This window comes from Cupressus sempervirens, chromosome 5, assembly GCF_028749045.1.
Source record: "Cupressus sempervirens isolate cs-2001-9-10 chromosome 5, ASM2874904v1, whole genome shotgun sequence".
NCBI classification, from domain to species: domain Eukaryota; kingdom Viridiplantae; phylum Streptophyta; class Pinopsida; order Cupressales; family Cupressaceae; genus Cupressus; species Cupressus sempervirens.
The window spans coordinates 284167386-284190437 of NC_143122.1; positions in this window are offsets into that span (position 1 = coordinate 284167386).

Consider the following 23052-nt stretch of genomic DNA (forward strand, 5'->3'; position numbering starts at 1 on the left):
TTTGGGGGGGGGGGGGGGGGATGAGCTTCCACCTTTACATGGTTGGACCTAATTAATAGAGAATATAAAACTATTCTTGAAACCAAGTGAAGCTCAACATTAAGCTATGATTGCATGACAACTAATTGTGTAAATCTCTTGGTTTCGAGCAATGCAAAAGTATGCCATAGTCAAACCCATTTATTTATGGAATTTAGATGTTTTGTATGAAGTATTTGAAAGAATGGATTACTATGGGATTGCCTCAAATAATTCCCCTCTAAGGTATTCTACCATTTCTATTTATCTACAATCATGTTTAATTGCATTTGATAACTTTTGTTGTAAATTGGGAGACATGAAGAAGAATTTTAATAGTGGAAACAAATGATATTAGATTATTCTAAAATATACATTGATTTGTGAACTATTCTCATTATTTCTTTTGAGTTTGGTGACATGCATAGTAGTATTATAGCAAGGAAGCAAAGGATCCTAAAGTTTGGTCAAAGATTTTTTTTCAAAACATGGCCAAGTTAGCAAAGGAGGCCACCATAATACATTATGTGCTTGAATCTATCTTTCATTTTTTTGATAGTGGGAAACACTAGTCCCTTTAGAATGGACTCACACTATGTGTTCTATATGGCATGCAACACTTAATGGAGAAAGTAGGTAATATTTATAATTTCACAATTTATAATCCTTGTTGCAAATTAGAATATGCAAAAGTCAAACTTCATTGGCTTCATCTCTAGCTAGGTTTATATATGATATCTACTAATTTGAATTTTGAATTTTACTTTGAAAATACTTTGGTTAAATTATAATTTATACGTGAATATTTCAGTTATCGTTTCCAAATTCCAAGTTCACCTTTTCATTTTAATATTTTATGATATTTCATGCTTCTTTGTTGGTCAATTTGTAGGTCATTCTAGTCATTTTATATTATCCATATTAATTAAATATCTTGATCACAAGAATGTTGTAACACTAATTAATGTTTTTAGAAACTTTGGCCAATGTTGAAACTTTGAATTCTCAAATATTTATAGGGATTATGGTGAAGTCCTCATTGAATTGGTGCTGAACCAAGAATAATATTAGAATGCTAGAAGATTGTCATGATTCATAGAATATTGTAAACATTTACTTGGAAACATTGACATCAATGACCTATTATTATATAGTGCATTAGAAGAAAAACAATGTCATATTTCTTTGGAACTCAAAAATTGACATGCTTCCATGCAAGAATGTCATCTTATATGGTGATGGTTACTCAATGGTGTGACAGTGACATTGTGAATAAGGTTGAGCTTTATTCTTCCTTCATCGTAGAATAGACTCATTGATTACCTTCTTTGTCAACCAAGAACTCAAATTTTTAATGTTTCTTATATTAATTAATTTAGACATGCTTAATAAGAGGGTCTATTTGTATATTTCCCAGCCTCATGGTTATCCGTCTTGCACCTATGTTCCTCTATGATCTTTCCTACTATTGTCTAATTTTGGATTATAGTTATTGTCTCAAGAAAGATTAGTAAACTCTTGAGATAGTCAAGCTTGTATTGAAAAACATCAATAGAAATCATTTCAAACTCCATAGAACCTACCACCATAGAAGAGTTATCTCTCTAAATAAATCTAATCTTTCTCTTAACTCAGCTTTGATACCATATTAAAGATCCCATTTAAGATCAGAGTTATAATTATTCATCAAGTCTAAAATCACCAAACACCAAAATGAGAGAATGTTAATAGATTTGATAACTCTCTTAGCTTTGAGGAATTGGTATAAGTATGTTATAAAAGAGGCATGTCATGAAAGGACATGTCTCCATGATGTGGAGCCATGCCCATTCATGGCATGGCTTCACTATTAACTAATTGAATTATAACAATAGCCCAAATCAGATTAGTTAACTTTAACCAATATTATAAGCACATGTCATTGATATGCATAGAAGAAGAATGGATAATATACCCAATCCCTTTCATGTATCAACATTATTGTATTCGGTCCTTTCTTGACTATTTATATACATGAATATGATATCGTTACTCAATCTATTATAAATAAAGGATAGCAATCAATAATATTTTGATCCCCTCCCAAACTACATTTATCAAACTTGTCTGAAAGTAAATGTGGTTGAAGCTCTATTAGAAAAGAAAATAATCTTAAACAAAAAATACACAAATAATTATATAACACAACACAACTCTTTTGCAACAGAAAAGAACCTCTTTTATTCCATGCCTAGCCAATAGAATTTTCTAGGCACATATTGGAGAAGACTAACAAAGAGTGGTTCTTTTCTCGCTTCTTTTTTGTACAACATAAATGTATAAGCTTGAAGAAGAGATGCCCAAAATTGCACTTGTTCCCTTTCCATATGATAATTTAGACATTTTTAGCCCTTGGGATACCACTTTCTCCATTGGCTAAGTACTAAAATAAGAGTACTACATTTTGATATTTAGTCATTGTGTTGGCCTCTAATATTTCTAGAAATAATGATTCATTGGTGACTAACATACACGAAACCAATCACAACAATAATCGATTTAATACAATTATGATGTAGAGGGGATTGTGGTTTAACTAACCAAACACATTTTTTCTTAACAAGGTCTTAATGACCATCCAATAGTCTACTCATTAGGAGCCTTCCTAAAGAATCACTTAAAACTTTTCCTTCGCCTTCCTAAGGTATCTAACAAGATGTAATAACCCCAACTATTATAACTTTATGAAACACCAAATTATTATGTCATTTAGTTATTTGACATTTCATCAAACACTTTGTAAGCAAGCTTTGATACCACTGTAATAACCCGAACCAGTTATAACTTTGAAAAATACCAAATTCTTCTGTAATTCAATCATTTAACATTTAATCAAACACTTTGCAAGCAAGCTTTGATGCCAATGTAATATCCCTTGCCAAAAATGACTAATTTTAGCTATTAGATGGACATTTTAACAAACAAATGGTATGCAACATATATCTCCTTTATCGAATTCATTCCTATATACAATGTTGCTATGAATTTCCCAAGACAAATGGGCTTACAATAATGACTACAACAATACCAAATCTGATTCTGAGTTATCACTTACAACAACAAAATTATATGCCTAAGATTACAATGCTAACTACTAATAGTTGCAAGAGGAACCTAATAATAGTGATGCCCAAGGATGGAGATGAAATTTGCAATCAGAATCAAACATAAATACTATAGTGCAACACTATTCATGCATATTGTAGCAACAAGGGAAAAATGATTACTAATGCCTACCAAAGATGAATCTTTAGGTCTGCACTTGATAGTCCTTCAATATTCTACAAAACCTTTGGTTATTCCTTAATTTTAAGCACAAATAGAACTCCAGAATGAAGCTCTCCTAAATAAAAAATTTAGTGGATATTTCACCACCTCAAATGGTTACAACACTAAAGAATTTACTCTTTCCAATGGCTAACTAAAATTAGAAACCCTTAGTTTCTTCTCCCAAGTTCATATCAAATGCAATTGACAATAATTAGATGCCTAAAAATGAAGTTCCCCCCTCTATTTATTCTTTTCCTTCACCCTTCTAGAAGGAAATAAAATATTATTTAATTTCACTCTCTAGAATCTTCCCCCTTTCCAATACAATAATGAGTTGTGCTTCTAGAAAATGCACTCTCTAGAAGCTTCCCCCTTTCGAATACAATAATAAGTTGTGCTTCTAGAAAATTAAATTAATTAAATATAAAGTAACCTTTAGATTTATTTATTTATTGACTTTAATTTAATTTATTTCTCCTTATTTCTCCACTTAGCCTTTGGAGAATGAAAAGTTAATGACTCCATTAAGGGTTTAAAAGATGGGGGATATTACAGTCCTCCCTCCCTAAAATTGCTTGTCCTCAAGCAATACAACAACACAATGAACTCCAACCTCCACCTAGATCCCAAATGAAGTAGTATGTGACAGCCCTATTAACATTGAACCAACTGCATACCAATAATTTCATCAGGACCAATAACATAACTTGCAATATAGCATTCAAAACTTATGCTAATGATGTAGGAGTTAGAATATCACCAAAAGAAAACCCCACAAGAAATATCTTCATCCCAATCCCCACCCATACAATATATAATAGACTAGAATCCTAATAAAAAATCCCTTGAAGAGATGTAGCTATAGGAGAACCATATGCACTCATGCCAACTATATCAACAATAGGTGTAGCCACATCAAAATTTATGGATACAAGAATATTACCAATTTTCATAACACAAAACTAAATCTCTATAGATGGTAAAAATTGAGCCCAAATCCACTCAGTTGAGTGATCAACATCAACCTCAAATAATGGATTGTCATAAGAGAATGTTGCATCCATGTTGAACATAGGATTGTCCATGAAGTGAACATCAACACTTTGTTGATCAATAGTATAACATGATGTTGTCACGATATCACTCACCTCATCAATAATAACAAATGTACTATCATTAAAGCACACATCTACAATTGTATGAATACTACTAAACTCCTCATTGGATGGCTCAACTAACACCAAAGTGGTTGCTGATATGACAGTATCTTCATATGCTCCTACTCCCACTATTGTTGCATCACCATCAAATACATGATCCGAGAAACTCATGCCAACAACTACATCATCTGAATTAACCTAACATGAATTATCATCACATTTCACTCTTCATAAAAATGATATCATGCTCTGTTCAAATATTAGATTCAAAATTAATTGGGTCATTTATTTGTGATTTTAATTCATCTAATTCTCTAGCACATCAAATTGTTTCAGAATACGTTATATCTCAGAATCTCCATCCCTTAGCAAATAAGTATGTCCTCTATGGGTATAATGAATACCACACCTTGTATCACCATCCATAATGCTGAAAGCCAAGTCCTCTACCTATGGGTCAAAAGAAAAGTGACGAGCACTCCTCACAGTGTAATGTGGATAAAAACTCCCAATCTCATCATCATCAGATTGGGAATTAGAAGAGGGCTCCACTCTCTAACTTCAAACTATTGATCAAGCTTCAAACTATTGATAAGGCAGGATCCTGGGCAACCCTCTCAGCAAACCCAACCACCAAATCCCTATTGGGAAGCATTGTAGCCAAGGTCTCTACAATCTTCATCACTAATTATCATATAGCACAAGAGCCCTGAATGAGAGTTCCCTTAGATTTACTGTATGAAACCTCTCACAAATCTGAGCTCTCAAGAAAATACTCCATGAATGACTCAATATAATAGAAATTATATATGGAAGCATCATTCTGCTCCCCTGAAATCCATAGCTGATCCCTCTAAAAATGTGACAATGCCAACTATCCGATGCTACCAGCTATATGAAAAGAAGAAATAGATTCACTTCCAATAGAAGGAAGAAAATCACCATGAAATCCTATCTCTACTAATGCTCTCACCTCCTTTGTAAATACTACACTCATATCTTGGACGAATGTGTTTGGCACATCATCACATCCCTCATCCTTAACTATAGAAGAAAATGTTGGGTGATGCGACGCGCTCCCCTGCCCACAGGTGGTTAATTATGTGGTGTTCCATGTTCACTAATAGTCATGGCTTTTGGTGCAACGGAAAATGGGCCCCACAATTGGTATCAGAACCTGGTTTTGGCTTGGTCATGGGTTCAAATCTCCCCGGTGCCTTCCTGACCCGCATAAGCACCTAGTATGCGCGTCAAGGGGGAGATTGTTGGGTGATGCAACGCACTCCCCTGCCCACAGGTGGTTAATTATGTGGTGTTCCATGTTCACTAACAGTTATGGCTTTTGGTGCAATGACAAATGGGCCCTACAGAAAACTCACCACTAACCACAATATGTATTTCAACAAGGTCTAGGGATGGTGTTGACTGTACATGTTCTAACTCCATGGTAATCTTATCCAAATGTGACTGTGACTCTTGAAGAACCAACTGAGTATATTGAAGAGATTCCATAGTCACCTCAAGCTCTCAGGTGAGCTCATCCACCTCCTCCTCTTTCCCTAACAATAGCTCATAGCAAGTGCTACCCCACTCCAAAAGGTAATCCCTATCAAGAACTAACTGAGAGTAACTATGCTTCAAGATTCTAATAACCTCCCAAAGCACATGAACCTCTACTAGAGAAAGAGTACTATCACCATACTCATCAAACACAATAGCACCCAACTAGATGTAGCTAACATCTGACAAATAGCATCATAATGCTCAAGAGCTAAAAAAAATGTTACTATCATTCACCTTCAGTTGACAAGTCACATGATGCCTCTGTAATCCCTAACTTCTATGCAAGCTCTCTATCTCACTAACTATACTACATTGAGATAGGAAACTAAGTCAGAAGTCTCCACCATAATATCACTCATACAGTTGCTATCTTCCTTGCACAATTCTACATCCAACATACAACTTCTATGTACCTCAACCAACTCCTCATCTAAATAAATGGAAGCCCTTGTGGTATCAATCTCCTCACATGTCTCAATTTCCACCTCAAAAGTAAGGTCCTGTAGGCATTGATCCTAGGACTCATCCAAAACCTCCTTAGAGTCATCACCTGATATATGAAAAGGGGTGGCACACCCAATACATCTCATAGCATCATCAAATGGATCATTAGATTTGTCAATACTATCTGCATTGACATCTCCTAACAAAGCCTTAATTGCAGACTCCTGACTCTACACACATGACTCAATGCTAGGCTATGAATCGATAGTACTAGAGCATAAACCCACATCTATTGACTCTGCTAAAACACCCACATCACCAACATCAAAGTTGGGTGACTCTATATGTGTCTTGATCTCACTTGGGGAAGAAACTACCTCCTACATTATAGTAACCCCATGAGATCTCACACACAAATCTCCAATAATAATCCTATCCTTGAGAGAGCCAAAAGTATCAGTTGTAATAATTGCATCATCTATCTCTTTACTAACTATAGCAATTTCTCTAGGAGCATCAACCTACTGAAGCTTGGTACCACTATCCTCTACTACCACTGACACAACCACATGTCCCTATGAAATGAGTCTATCATCAACACTAGAGATAGGAATAGCTGGTACTATACTAAATATAGGTACATCTACATCAAGGACTCCTATCAAGGAAAACTCAAGCTTCCTTCCTTGTAACCTCGATGTTAGCCTTCTAAAGGTGAAAACCATATACCTTACTGCCCTTTCAATTGTCTCTAGATTTGGCAAGCTCTCTATCAATCTCTATTGATGAAACTTAAGTTTCTCCATACTCTTGCACATCATTCGTCTTCACTCTAAATTTATCATTACTCCACCCACTTTTGGAACTATCAGTCCTCCTATGTCTATCTATGGTCAGAAAATACTAGTGTGCTAGTCATGCCAAATGCAACAGCAAATCTAACAATAATTAATATTTTTCTACCCCATAGAATGGAAAGAAATTGGTCTAATACCACTGTAATAACCCCAACTAGTTATAACTTCATCAAACACCAAATTATTCTCTAATTTAGTTGTTTGACATTTCATCAAACACTTTGCAAGCAAGCTTTGATACCACTATAATAACCCCAACTAGTTATAACTTTGACAAACACCAAATTCTTCTCTAATTCAATCATTTGACATTTTGTCAAACACTTTACAAGCAAGCTCTGATACCAATGTAATATCCCTTGCCCAAACTAATTGATTTTAGCTATAAGATGGACATTTTGTCAAACAAATGGTATGCAACATATATCTCCTTTATTGAATTCATTCCCATGTATAATGTTGCTATGAATATTTCAAGACAAATGGGCTTACAATAATGACTACAATAACTCCAAATCTAATTTTGAGTTATCGCTTACAATAGCAAAATTATATGCCTAAGATTACAATGCTAACTACTAATAGTTGTAAGAGGAACCTGATAATAGTGATGCCCAAGGATGGAGATGAAAGTTGTAATCAAAATCAAGCATAAATATTGTAGAATGGCATTGTTCATGTGTACTATAGAAACAAGGAGAAAAATGATTGCTAATGGCTAGCAAAGATGAATCTTTAGGTCTGCACTCGATAGTCCTTCAATATTCTATAAAACCTTCAATTATCCCTTAACTTTAAGCACAAATAGAACTCTAGAATGAAGCTCTCCTGAATACCAAATTCAATAGATATTTCACCACCTCAAATGGTTGCAACACTGAAGAATTGATGATCTCCAATGGCTAACTAAAACCATAAACCCTTAGTTTCTTATCCCAAGTTCCTATCAAATGCAATCGACAATAATCAAATGCCTAACAATGAAGCTTCCACCTCTATTTATTCTTTCCCTTCACCCTTCTAGAAGGAAATAAAATATTATTTAATTGAACTCTCTAGAAGCTTCCCCCTTTCCAATACAATAATGAGTTGTGCTTCTAGAAAATGCACTCTCTAGAAGCTTCCCCCTTTCCAATACAATAATTAGTTGTGCTTCTAGAAAATTAAATTAATTAAATATAAAGTCACCTTTAGATTTATTTATTTATTTACTTTAATTTAATTTATTTCTCCTTATTTCTCCACTTAGCCTTCAGAGAACAAAAATATAATAACTCTATTGAGGGTCTAAAAGATGGGGGACATTACACAAGAAAATCCAACAATTCTTGGTAGAGTTACAAACTCCCCAACCAAACAAACCTTGAATCCTAATCCTTCTCAAGGACTAGCTTTCCACAAGCACTTCACTAACTAGGATATAATGAAATTAAAATTTCTCATAGAGAATGAATTTTCTTATATGTTACTTAGATCCAACATGTACCATAGATACTTTGTTTCTTATCCACGAAAAAACCCACAATCCAATTTGTTGTACTAAGGGCTAAAAGAAACATGATAAAATTAGCCCTCCTAATGGGGTATTTGAGTTTTTTGTCCTAAAAATCGTAAATGACCCCCAAATTAAATTATATAATTAGAAAATCTTTTCAGGCTATGAAATAGTATCAAAGAATGGGAATTTTATTTTTTTCCTAACTCCCTTCAACTAGATTGATCAAGATTATGTGTGATTTGCAAACTTAGGACCAACTCACTCTATAAGTTACTATTGAAAATATTCATTGGACATCTCTATTACTAAGGGTAAAATCCTATACCCTTGATGATATGTTTTATATATGTTTGCATTTTTTGTCAAAACCTTTATATTATGTTTTATGACATAAGGAGAAGTGTTATCAGAGAAGTGTTACTGATATACTTATAATCAAGTCCAACTTCTATTAACTTTTGATATAAGTAGATCACTAGATTCTTCATCTTGTATTTACATTCTCACTACAATTTATTTTTAGTTTTCTATTGATTGTCGTTATATTTTCCAATTTTCTTCTAATGTTTTCACATCATTCTTTCTTTGTTTCTTCCCAATTGTCTATTTGTTGTCATCTCGAATGCATCCTTTTGGAATATGGTGAAATCATTTGTTAGACAAAGGATTTTTATTTTGTGGAGTAATAGTTTACAAGAACAAGAAATAACTCCTTGTGTTGTTGCCATTGTAAAAAAAAATGTATTTAAGATCTCACACAAACCTTGATCCTATATTTCCTTTTATCCCCCAAGTTTTCTGGATGAGGAGGATGGTATGGGGCAAAAATTAAAATAAGAAAATTGATAGAAGTATAGGAAAAAAAAATTTATAACTCCAAACAAAAGAATTATTTACTTTTTTAACCTAATAGTTATTATAAGATTCATATAGATGTAAATATTTAATGAATATGATCATTACTATATTCAAAAATTATATAGATAATAATAATAATAAATTATAGAGAGAGAATTCTAGTTTACATATTAAAGTCACTCTTAAATAAAATTTTAAATAGTTGTTAATGTCTTGTTAGATCTTGTTGCTTAGATTACTTTTGACAAATTAGTGTCTAAACACTTAAGTCATTATAAGTCATTTTCTTAGTTCATGCCAAACAAGTAATGCATGCCAAGTATAACATGTCAGATAGAGAATGCCAAGTGAGATACTTAGTAAGTTCTGAGTAAATAGTTAGTGTTAAGAAGATAATATGTGCCAATTAATTCAACTATCAAGAAAGCAGTGCATGCCAAGTCATTTAGATGTGAGTGAAAATATCAAAGTTACAGTTGATGTTGAGCACCAAGGACTTCAGATGTTGAGTGATATAGTTTTGACATAGTTGTTTGTAATGGCACAAACTACTATGTAAACCATTTTTGGGCCAACTTAAGATTTATTTTGAGATCCTAGATGATAAGGATGAATCTTAATTGATTATCCCTATGGATTACATGCATCCAAATAGACAAAGGGAAGGATTAAGTGGCAATATGGATGAATCATGATCATTGATTCATACCTACCCCTATGTCACAAATATCTTCTTAAGGAGGGTAAAACCTAATCCATGAGAATTGTAAGTGTGGAAGAGAAGATAGAGTAGGAAGAGAAGTTTGCATGTCAAGCTATTGCAAACAAAGAATCTCAAAGTGAATGAGGAATAGTATTCAGGGGGAATGAATTATAGAATCAGTATGATGAGAATAGAGGAAGAAGTGAAAGGAATGAATAGAGAGATCTTATCAGAGGAGGATCAAGGATACATGTAAAGAGGTGATCTATTATCTAGCAGTAGAGTGCTAATCACAAGATCATTGCTGAGATATTCTAATAGGTGAATTAGTTAAATCTCTTAATAGAGTAGTCTTAACAGGTTGTGTTGAAATCCTTTAAAAAGGTGCTTACTTTATTGTGAGTTGAAGTCCTTTAACTAGACACACTTCTAACAAGGTGTTGAAATCCTATAATCGGGTGAGACCTAATTGTCTTTGTAAGCCTTTAATAGGGAAGACCTTTCATAGGGTAGATCATATTTTATGGTCAAACAATTGTAACTTTCATTGGATACACTTTACAACTACAATAGTGAAGATATGTGGGTGTCATCCCCACCCTAGTTTTACTTTCTTATTGGAGGGTTTCTAGGTAATCATATCTGGTGTTATATGTGTGAATGTTGACTTACATACATGCTTTAAATATATATGCTTAATATGGTATTTCAGTTTGTATATTGAACTGTGAGATGGATGTGATGTGAATGATTTTATGGGTAAAAATTTGAAGCACTAATTCACCCACCCCCATGAGTGTTTACTTTTCCTATTGTATTTCCAACAATTAGTATTAGAGCCTTGTTCTCTGAAAGGTAAAATCTTTGTAGCATTGAGGAAAGATTTTACAAATGGAATTCTACAAGTTGGGAAAGACTATTGAGAATCAAGTGATTGAAATATAGCTTTCCCTACATCAATTGAATGAAGAAAGAGATAACCTAAAGAGTTCACTAAAGAGAACAAAAGATATAGCTACTAAATAAAATGAGAGATTAACACTACTTGACTATTTACTAAAGGAAATTCAAGTGAATTTGATGCAATAGTTGTAGATTTGATGGAAAATAATGGAACTAAAGAGGTTAGAATACTAAAGATAGAACAAGAATTCCAATCAACATTGCTATGTGAAGTGACTAAGTAGAAAAAGAAAGTTGAAGAAGACAAGGTCATGATAGAAGATGACAAAAGGACACTAACCAACATATTAGAGGAGAGGACATAAGAAGTTCATAGAATTGCTAAGATGCACTTGGAGACAATGAATCAAGTCATGATTGCAATCACAAATTGAATGGTAAGGACATTGTGATCACAATCCTAAAATTATAGAATGAACAACTGAGTAATGATCTAAAGAGAGAAATAGAATTTTCTGAAAGTTTCAACAAACCAAGTGAAGCCATCAAGTATTTTGAAAGATTAATGAGGTCTCCTAGATCCACTAATGGTACTACTAGATTAGGTTACACCAGTACTAAAGAAGGAGAATCATCCAAAAGTGGTGAAAAAAGTAACAAAGGTAAGAACTCAAAATGCACTTGTCATAACTGTAGAAAGTTGGGACATATAGCATATGTTTGTAGGATTAAGACTACAAATTATAATGTTAAGCATAAGTTTATGGGTCACTACCAAAAAAGAAATGAGCAAGGTCATTAGGCACATGAATGCAGAACTAGAACCATGAACACACAAATATTTGAAGGATACTGCTATAATTATAAGAAGTATGTACATAGAACCTATGACTGCACATCCAAACCCAAGTGGTCATCAAACAAGTAGACAAAGGTAAAACACAATAATAACTCTTATAACTAGGATTATAATACTAGGTATAGTTTTTATTATTGTCAAGATTATGGAATTTTCTTGAGAATTGTATTAGGACACATTTTAGAAGTGATTATAGTAGATGGTTAAGTCAAACTACATGTTTTAGTTGTTTGACAACTGGTCACATAAGAAAACATTACCCAACAAGGTCAAAGGCACCAAGTAGTGAATTTAACAAAGGCAAAGGAAAGGAAGATGTTGAAGATGCTAGAAATTAGATGAAAAAGACATGGAAGAAAAGAGAGGATTGTAGTACAACAAATGCATTAATGAGGTCACTTCATCCAATGGATCAGGTGATCACATCATCTCTAACTAGGAAACCAAGAATTATGTGAGGTCTAATATTTAAAAGACATATTATGCATCAGATCCAAGGGTTTAGTTCTAAGAAAATTATATAAGCATAAAGAAAGATGCGAAATGTTGATTAGAACTTGGAATAAATCTTTGAGTTTTTATACTTTTCATGTTACTGTCAAACATGAAAAGTTTCACTATAGCTACCAAGTGAAATGCTAGTTGATGTCAAGCTATCAAAGGTGATAGTGTTGGAAAAGCTCATAGTAGCTTCCAAGCATGAGACAAGTCATATGGATGCCGAGTGAGCAAGAAATTCTATTGAAACTAAGCTTACAATTGCGTAAGCACTTAGCATTAAATGTGATGTTTTAAGGGATATTTAATCAATTTTTTTCTCATTTGGCATCATTTGAATTCAAAGGAGAGCATGATGGGCTAAAGGAAATTCAAATAAGTCATTCTGAGCTCTTGCAAACTAGATTTAATAGTTGTTCAACACTATCTCAATAGGATTACAAAGGTATTTATTATGTGTCGAGCTATGTAGTTTTGAATTTTGTAAACCCTAGTTTATGAAATGGCATCTAGTTCTTCAACAACTAAAGTTGTAGAGGGAAAGGAAGTCTTGAATACATAATTGATAAGCAATAAGATCAAACAACAAAATTTTAGAGTCATTCCTAATATCTCTTATAAGAAAAATCCATCTAGTGCATTATTGATGATACCACAACAAGTTTTGATGATTCAAGATGTGATATGTTGCTACATGTGCAAGGTTGGTAGCATAGGAGATATGGAGATAAGAGAAACATATGGGAAATTGAGTAAAAATGGAGTGTTGGAGGAAAAATTCAAAATTGTAGAGAAGAAAGGGCTATCCTATGCACTAGATTTCCCCAACATCTTTAAAACAAAATGGATTAAGAATGTTTTAAGAAAAATTAATGATAATTCTGTATGGTTAGAGAATGGAATGATGAAAATCACTAAGAAGATTATACATAGAATGACATAGTATCCAACAGTAGCCTAACATAAAATAATGAGAAGCGATGCAAAAGAAGTAATTTAGAAGAATACAGGGGCTATATGGAATAAAAGAGGGATGTCTATTGATATAATTATAGATCCCCAATTGCTTTTTCAGTGAGGATTATAGCACATAATTTTTATCAATCCAATAGTCTCAACAACATACCTTATATTGCAGTTGATATGCTACAAGATAGCCAAGAAGGATCATACATATGACCTTGTCGAATTACAGTTGCAATAATTGTCAAAAAATTTGGGAGCAATAAGGAAGACCAAGAGTGCATAATGAAAATTTGGATATATTCTTTTATGTACATAATGCATTCCCTAATTTTGGTAAAGTTTCATGGAATACAAAAAAACCTATTGCAGTACAAATAGGTGAATTTATTCAACAACTAGGAGACAATTTTGAGTTAGTTATGACTAGTTACTTTGAAGACTTCAAGCAGTCAATGAAGAAAAGATTGAGGATACAAATTTCACTAGTAGAAAAACATTTCAATGATGTTTTCTTTCTAGTTGATACTAATTTTACATATGTACAAGCCACACTTCCAAGAGTGAAGTGGTATAGACCTCTAGGCTATGAAATCAATGTGGATGAAGCCTCTACAACAATAACAACATTACTTGCAGAAGAAGTAGACAAGGAGGCTACAACATTTGGGAACTATGATGTGGAAAAATCTAAAATCACAATGGATTTGAAGACTACCTTAGTAATTAGAAAGAAGAAAAAAATGTCCAAGAAACTCAAGGAGAAATTTGGTGAAGGGGTAGAAGAAGAAGATGATGGTGATGATGATGACGATGACGATGATGATGAAGATGGAGATATGCCTACCTGAGCACCACTTTCTATTACTCTAGGTAAAGGAGAAGACCAGGAAGAAGAGGTAGAAATTGTAGAAGGTGCTGAGGGAGAAGAAGCCATTAAAGCACCTACAACTATTGAGAAGAAGAAAAGGAAAGCAAGAGCACTAGCAATGAGAAACCCAAAGAAGGTTGTAAAAACCACACAACCTAAGCCTACAGTTCCTACTACAAGGGCTAGCACAAGAGCCATTGCTCAAAAGGCTAAAGAAGTTGAAAAGCCAAAGGTAAAGAGAGCTAGACTAGCTAGCAAGGATGAGGAGTCTGAGAAGAGACCAAGGAGAAAGTATGTTGTACTCATGGAATTTGATGAAGAGAAGACCGAATCTAATGAAAACAACCAATTCCAAGTGGTAAGTCATAGTCCTTCTTCAAATTTAGACAACTTATGTGAGAACATTAGAAATAATGTTTATTTATCTAGATTCTCTCACATTGAGCTTGACAATCTTGGGAAAATTAAAATGAATCAAGTTGAACATTCAGTATATGTTGTGATGACAACATTTAAGAAAACTCCTCTTGAACTTGCCAACTCCATACCTAAGAGTGTGTATGATAGAGTTGAGTAGAAGTTGCATTATTGTCTAAACACTGAAAGATTAATCAGAGAGACAACACTTGTATAGGTAATGCTAGAACTAAATAAGGCTACAATGGAAAAATCCATTAAGAAATACACTGGAAGATTTGTTTTGAAGTATAGAGAATTTAATATACTACAAAATGACATTAGGTATATTGTACAAAAGTCCACACAAATATGGAAACCAACATATGGCCTATCAACATCTAAGGAAGCTATACAAACACCTATTGAAGTAGGTGAAGAAAAGGATAAAAAACATGAGGTAACTGAGGTTATAGAAGAAGCCACTAAAAAGGATGTAGTTGAGGAAGGAATTGAAATAAACTTAGACACATAGGCACCATCTGAAGATGAGTAGCAGACAAAATAGAGTGTACGAAATACACTAGTGTTGAGTGCCTTTCCTAAATAGGAGACAAGTGCAAATACTAAAATTGTGAAGATTAAGGATGTTTCTAAGACTATCACTTAGATCATCAACCCCTTTACAAAGGAAGACATGAAAAATGTTTTGATAAAATCCACTACCTAGGCTAAACTTTGTGAACATCCTATACTAGTGAGTGTTGATAAGATTGAGAATGCAGACAAGGAATCTATAGGGGAGGAAGTTCAAACTCAAGAAATACCTACACCCCCTCAGTTTATCATGATACAACCTACATTACCTATTGTGGTATATCATAGGAAGGAGCCAACAACATCCATTGTTGGTACATTGGTACAAAGTGCTCTAGTCTTAGGAGATCAAACAAAAAAGATAGATGACAAGGATGAGACTACTAGAGAGAAAAATGATGGAAAAGAAGAGCAAAAGGATGAGACTATAGAAAAGCAAGATGGAATTCAAGTTCGAACAGGTCAGGATGTCACTCCTAAAACTACAACACAAGTTCAAGCTACTAGTGGAAATGTAGAGAAAGAGAAAAACAAGACTGAAGATCAAAAATTGACTACAAAGCTAGATGAGCAATTAGCAATACAAGCACTGGTGATTTTACCAGAATCTACTACTCCTCCTAGTCAAGCTCTTCAAAGGCTGAATATAGAAGCTACACTATTACAATCATCAAGGTTGAGTCCAAGCACATCTAAGATACATTAGATAACATATTTGGTGATGTGAACTTAGATGAAGTGATTGAGTTTCCTAAATTTGATCTTGCAACCATCACAGTAGAGTAGATGAGCATACTACAAGAGGCTCTTACAAAGAAGAAAAATAGAGAACTGGTCAAGAGGGAGCATAGGTAGAAGCAAGCTTTGATAGATATAAAAGAAATTTTTCTTGATGCATTTAGTCTAACATCCCAAGAGGAAACCAAACCTATAATGGAACAATTAACTAGCACAATGGAGAGGGTTAATGAAATAGGCCTAGATTCAAATGTGAAATTTCTTGAATGATATGAAAGAAAGTTTCAAAATAAGGTAAATGAAAATATATAATGTGCTATTGCACTATCATAGGTGGAGTTAGGAACTAAAATAGAGAATGTGAAGAAGGTACTAGAGACTATTTTCTCGATATACACCAAATTATGCAATATCTCACTCTTCACAAGGGAAGTTAGGAGCCATATCCTAAACTTAGAGAGTAATATGTAGACATCTGGCATAACTTTACCAAAGTCTCGAGCCCAAAGTGAGAAACACTTCAAAAATCTACTACACTCCTAGAGTCTATTAGCAACACTACATGTAAATTTTAGCCAACATAAGGGCCAAACTAATCAGCATCCATTCAACATTGACTCCACATATGAAGATACTACACAAGGAAATAGCCTATGCTAAAACTCTCATGAAGAAAGATCCTTATCTGTCTACTCATGAAGGCTTACTACACCTTGTTGCCGAGCTAGCCATCCAAATCAAGTCATTGGAGGTAGCTTGTGACAATTGGGATGTAGCTTTAAAGATCATACTTGAGGTTCACAAAACATTTTTGGACAAACACACGATAAGTGTATAACCCTTTGGCATAAGTGTCAAAAAGGGGGAGAATAAGAATTATGGGAGAAAGAACTATATGGGGAGAATAAGAAGTATGGGGGAGAAAAAGATGGAAATAATGGGAGAGAAATGAATAATAAAGGAGATAAGTATATGGGGGAGATAACATCATAGGGGGAGCAAATGAAATGATAAAAAAAAGTATGAGGAGATACTATTTTTTGAGGAGAAATAGAGTCAAAGACAAAAATAGAGTATATAGTTTAGCTTATACAAATCTACTCTATAGGAGGAAAGACTTTTGGTTTAGATAAATAATGCAAAACAACACAATCAACTTAGGGGGAGTTATGAGTTATGAGATTATGAGGTATGACTAATAAGTCATGTTTTGCAAAATTTTGATATTTTTGAAATATTGTATAGAAGCCAAATAGAGATTAGGTATCTGAGTTATGCTCGTAAGATAATATAATTAATGCATGACCAAGTGTTTTTGACACTCATGTCAATGCGGGAGATTTTTTAATCTCAGATTGGCTTTGAAAAATGAGTGTCTACAAAAAGTCATTATAAGTCATTTACTTAGTTCATGTCGAACAAGTAATGCATGCCAAGCATAACATTTCAGATAAAGAATGTCGAGTGAGATACTTAGTAAGTGTTGAGTAAATAGTTAGTGCAGAGTCACTCAAGTGTTGAGTAGATAATATATACCAAGTTATTCAAGTGCCAAGAAATTAAGTGCATGCTGAGTCATTTAGATGCTGATTGACAACATTGAAGTTATAGTTGATGTCGAGTGATACAATTTTGACATAGTTGCTTGTAATTGCACAAACTACTATGTAAACCATTTTTGGGCCGACTTAAGATTTATTTTGAGATCCTAGATGATAAGGACGAATCTTAATTGATGATCCCTATGCATTACATGCATCCAATCAAAAATAGGGAAAGATTAGGTGACAATATGGATGAATGATGATTGTTGATTCATACCTAACACTATGTCACAATTATCTTCTTAAGGAGGGTAAACCCTAAGCCACAAGACTTGTAAGCAAAGTGTGGCATGGAAGAGAAGGTAGAGAAGGAAGATAAGTTTACATGTAGAGCCATTGCAAATAGAGAATCTTAGAGTGATAGAGGAATAGTATTTAATTAAAATTAATTATAGAATTAGTTAGATGAGAGAGGAAGAAGCGAAAGGATAGAACAAAGAAATTTGATCAGAGGAGGATCAAGGATACATGCAAAGAGGTGATCTATTATCTAGTAGAAGAGTGGTAATCGTAAGATCATTGCTAAGACATTCTAATAGGTGAATTAGTTAAATCTCTAAATAGAGTAGTCTTAAAGGTTGTGTTGAAATCCTTTAATAAGGTGCTTACTTCATTGTGAGTTAAATTCCTTTAACCAGGCACACTTATAATATGGTGTTGAAATCATTTAATAAGGTGAGACCTAACAGTCTTTGTAAGCCTTTAATAGGGTAGACCTTTCATAGGGTAGAGCATGTTTTATAGTCAAACAATTGTAACCTTCATTGGATACACTTTACAACTGTAGTAGTGAAGATTTATGGGTGTCATCCCCACCCCAGTTTTACATTCTCATTGGAGGGTTTCTGGGTAATCATATTTGTTGTTATATGTGTGAATATTTACTTACTTACATGCTTTATATTTATATTCCTAATATGATATTTCAGTTTTCATATTGAATTTTGAGATGGATATGAGGTGAATGATTTTATGGGTAAAAGTTTGAAGCACTAATTCACCACCCCTCAAAGATTACTTTTCCTATTGTATTTCCAACAGATCTGACATTGAGAACAATTACTGCTTGCTTGTTAATTTAAACCAAGATCTCATCATAACTCATGTCCTACCAATTAATTTCTCATACTTGAATTGATCATATGCAAAAATGTACATGTGTCACCTTCTCTTTAATTTAAACCCCTCAATTTGATTACAAGACGTCTATCTACTGAAATAAGCATATCATGCCATCTTGAATAGATTTATAAGAAATTACCAAAAGAAATTATTAGGGTTTTTTGGCACCAAGTATTTTTCTCTTTGTGTTGCTAGGATTCTCATTTTATTAGCTTTTTAAGCTCCCAATGGGTCTACTTCACATTTCTTCTTACACATTATTTTTTTGTCATCTGCATTTGTTGTTGTTTCAATTGGTTTGAAAATGTTTTACAATGTTTAAAGTTGTTGAATTTGATTGTGTAGAGAGTTATTTTGTTATTATAATGCAAGAGAGCTAAGTAGTTTTTAAAAATAATTCCTTCATCCAAGTACTAAAATCAAGATTAGTAAGTAGCAAACAAATTGTAATATAAAAGAATTCATTTTTTTTCCTAAAAGCAAAAGAAAAAGTTAGTTTATTCAATCATTACTTTGATGCCCTTTTTTTTTTCTTCTAGTTTTGATTTATTTACATGTAATTACAAGAAAGGCAAGATTTTTTGTTTTGTTGATTTTAGAATTAGGATTTTTTTTTTTTGGCTATAAAGTGTTTCCTTTCATGTAAGTCTGAATACAAGAACATAGAAAAGAATTTTCTTCTAGTTTTGATTTATTTACATGCAATTACAAGAAAGGAAAGATTTTTTGTTTTGTTGATTTTAGAATTAGGATTTTTTTTTTGGCTATAAAGTGTTTCCTTTCATGTAAAGTCACCCTAACAAAAAATTCCACTCTAATCATTCATATATGACATCTTTGGTGTTTTTTCACTAGCATGTAGTCTTCCAATGGAAAACATGATCATCAAAGTCCCTGATGTTCTTAGTCATTCTCACATCTTAGGTGATCTTCTTAGCTTGCATATTCAAACATAACATTCTATGTACAGTCGTGATTGTGGACCAAAAATTCTGAACCAAACCAATTTATTTTTTATTTTTCAACAAAAATCAATTGATTCTCTTGATGAATCATGATGAAAAGGGTCTTTGGGAATGATGAGTTTGGTTCTTGTATGGAGTAAGAGTTGGTCTTTAAAGAATAAGCCAACAATAGTTGATCTAAAGGAAAGGGCCAATGCTAATTTTTTCAGCCTTCATGCACACTGAAGATAAAATAAAACACATCTATATAAGGATTTTTTAAATATTGATGAAGCTAGCCAAGTGAAAATTGTAGATTTGTGTTGAAGTCTCTACACTTGGCCGTATGTTTTAAAAATACCATCAACCAAACATTGATGATGATTCTCATGAGCAGCACTATGGCAGCAAAATTAAAATAATTTTTAAAAATAAAAGTTTAAATCATAAGTCTAATTTCACTGTAAGTCACAAATTCTAGAAAATTCATAAAATTGACCTTCAAATAGTTGTCAATTTTAGTCATGAAGGTACACTTAATGTTTGATGGATCCATAGTTTAAAAAGTTTGAAACCTATGGGGCTCACCTTGAATGTGGGCATTTGCATTGTAGGTCTGTGGTCTAGAACATCATTGTTTGAAGGGTCCTCCTCTATTTCCTCTTCTAGAAACATTTTTAAAAAATAAAAAATATTCAGTAGGGTATCACAATTGTGACAACTCGATCTGACAGAACGACATTAGACAAACAACATTTGCATCGCATGGTGATCGCCATTGAGATGGATAAATCTGACAGATGTCTGTCACACACATTGCACTACTATCACAAATAATCACAATTGTGATGCCAACTTTGATAGATGATTGTGGGCCTTTGAGTGCGGTGACACTATTATGATAGTATAGTGAAATTGTCAAATGTTGTGATTGTGATGGTGGCGTATTACAATTATGACAACATGAAAATGAACTCTTGGCCTTGGCTTCTGCCAAATTGTGATGATTTTTGGCATCCCAATTGCAATGGACAAGCTTGCCATCACAATTTGAGATGCCAAAAGTTGGATGCCCATTTGATAGGAGCCAATTCTTGGTATTGTCATTTAGGCGATGGGAGGCCATTGCAATTGCAATGTCTTTTTTTCATAATTTGAGTCCAAATGTAGTCGTGTAAGGAGTAATTTTGGTGAAAAAATAATTACTAAGTCATGATGAGCTAACATCCTAGATGTTTACCTTAAGTCAGTTTTATATTCAGTCAAGCATGTGAAAGCATTTAAGGCCAACTAAGTAGAGTTTTATTAATTCGTGAGATATAAGTAAAGATATTATCTTGAACAAATAATGTGAAGTGTAGATGTGATGCAAACTATTGTGAAGAAAGCTTATATGATATGTGAGCCTTATGTGTTGCAAAATTTGATATATGATCAGAGCAAGTGCAAGATACAACAGTAAGATAATATTGTATGTATACCTACTCTTGTGAAGAAACTTTATTGTATAATTACATGTTAGGGAAATGGAATCTTCTTGCATACATTGTATTTGATCTACCAACTCCTAACAGGGTTGAAACTTTTAACAAGGTCTAGTCCTCTAACAAGGACTTGAGACGCTATATGTATTTCATAGACTCCTAATAGGGTCAACATCCTTAACAAGATTCTTTTGTTTAGTGGATCATCTTGTGGGTATCATCCCCATTGAGGTTTTCCCTTGGCCAAGTTTTGCTAGTTAACAAATAATGGTGTTATGAAATCTCTTTGTGCATGGTTATATTTAACAACATTGTTGGTTTATTTTCATATGAAAGTTATAAAGTAATTAAAAATATTCAGTCATGTGCAAAATTTGGTAGAATATTGATTCACTCCCCCCCCCCGCCCCTGAGTATTATCTAGTTCTAGAAATTGGTATTAGAGCATAGTTACTCAGAAGAGGCTTAACAACTTGAGTAAGATCCCTATAGATATGGAATAGATGAAGGGAAACCTTGAAGAAGCTCTTCAACAAATTGATCCTTTCATAGATGAAAGAGACAACCTAAAAGATAGGTATGAGGATGAAAATTTCTATATTGGTAAACTAAAAGACAACATTCATGATCTAAAATATGGTAGGGAATCAAATGTGTAGATTAGTAACAATGATGATGTAGGAGTTCTCAAGAAAGACAATGAGATTTCGAAACATAAGTTAAAAATTGTTGAACTTAAGTTGAGTCTTAAGAAATATAATAGTAAGAATGAACCTGATTTGAAATCTAAGAATTTATACCTTAGATTCTAGTTGAGTAAAGTAAAATCTGATTTAGATTCTATTAAGATAGAGCATACAAAACTAGAAAAGTACAATCCCATTGTGAGAGGAGAATTAACACAAGCTAAGTAGAAGTTAGAAAAGATTTATTCTAGTAGTGAGAAAATTGATGAGCATATATTTCACTAGAGACCTTAATATGACAAGAAAGGTCTTGGATATGTTATTACATAAATTCAACAAAGAAAGTTGAAATTAGAAAAGAACCAAATTGTTGGTCTTAGAATGGTTTTGACAATCGAGTGTCAACACACATAACAAACTTTCATATAGAAGCTAAGTACACTATATGTGCTGAGCTAGAATTCCAATAGGTGCCGAGTGATCTTCAAGTGCCAAGTAATTTTTAGGTGTCAAGTATAGATCAAGTGTTGAGCAAACTAGAATCATACATGTGTTGAGCACCAGTAATCTAGTATGTGTTGAGTAACAAAGAATCAACATATGAGTTTGTGCCTTCACAAACTTAGATGTAAACTATTTTTTGAGCTGGCATAGAAGAGTCTCGAAGGATATTAAGGATAAGAATGATTCTTTTATATTGCTATGCAATCAACATGCAACCAATAAGAAAAGTGTAAGGAATGAGTAGGAAATAAAGATTCAATATGGATTGTAGATCCATACCTAACCCAAAGTCTTCAAAATCTTTAACAAGAGAATGAAACCCCATTGTATGCATGGATGAGAGTAGTGTATGGGTAAACTATAGAAAAATTTAGAGGGAAGTGTGAAAAGACTTAGAGGAATAGAGCAGCATTGCATTATTTAGTTGATAAGAATAGAGAAAGGGCATCGAACAAATATTAGATCTAAGAGGA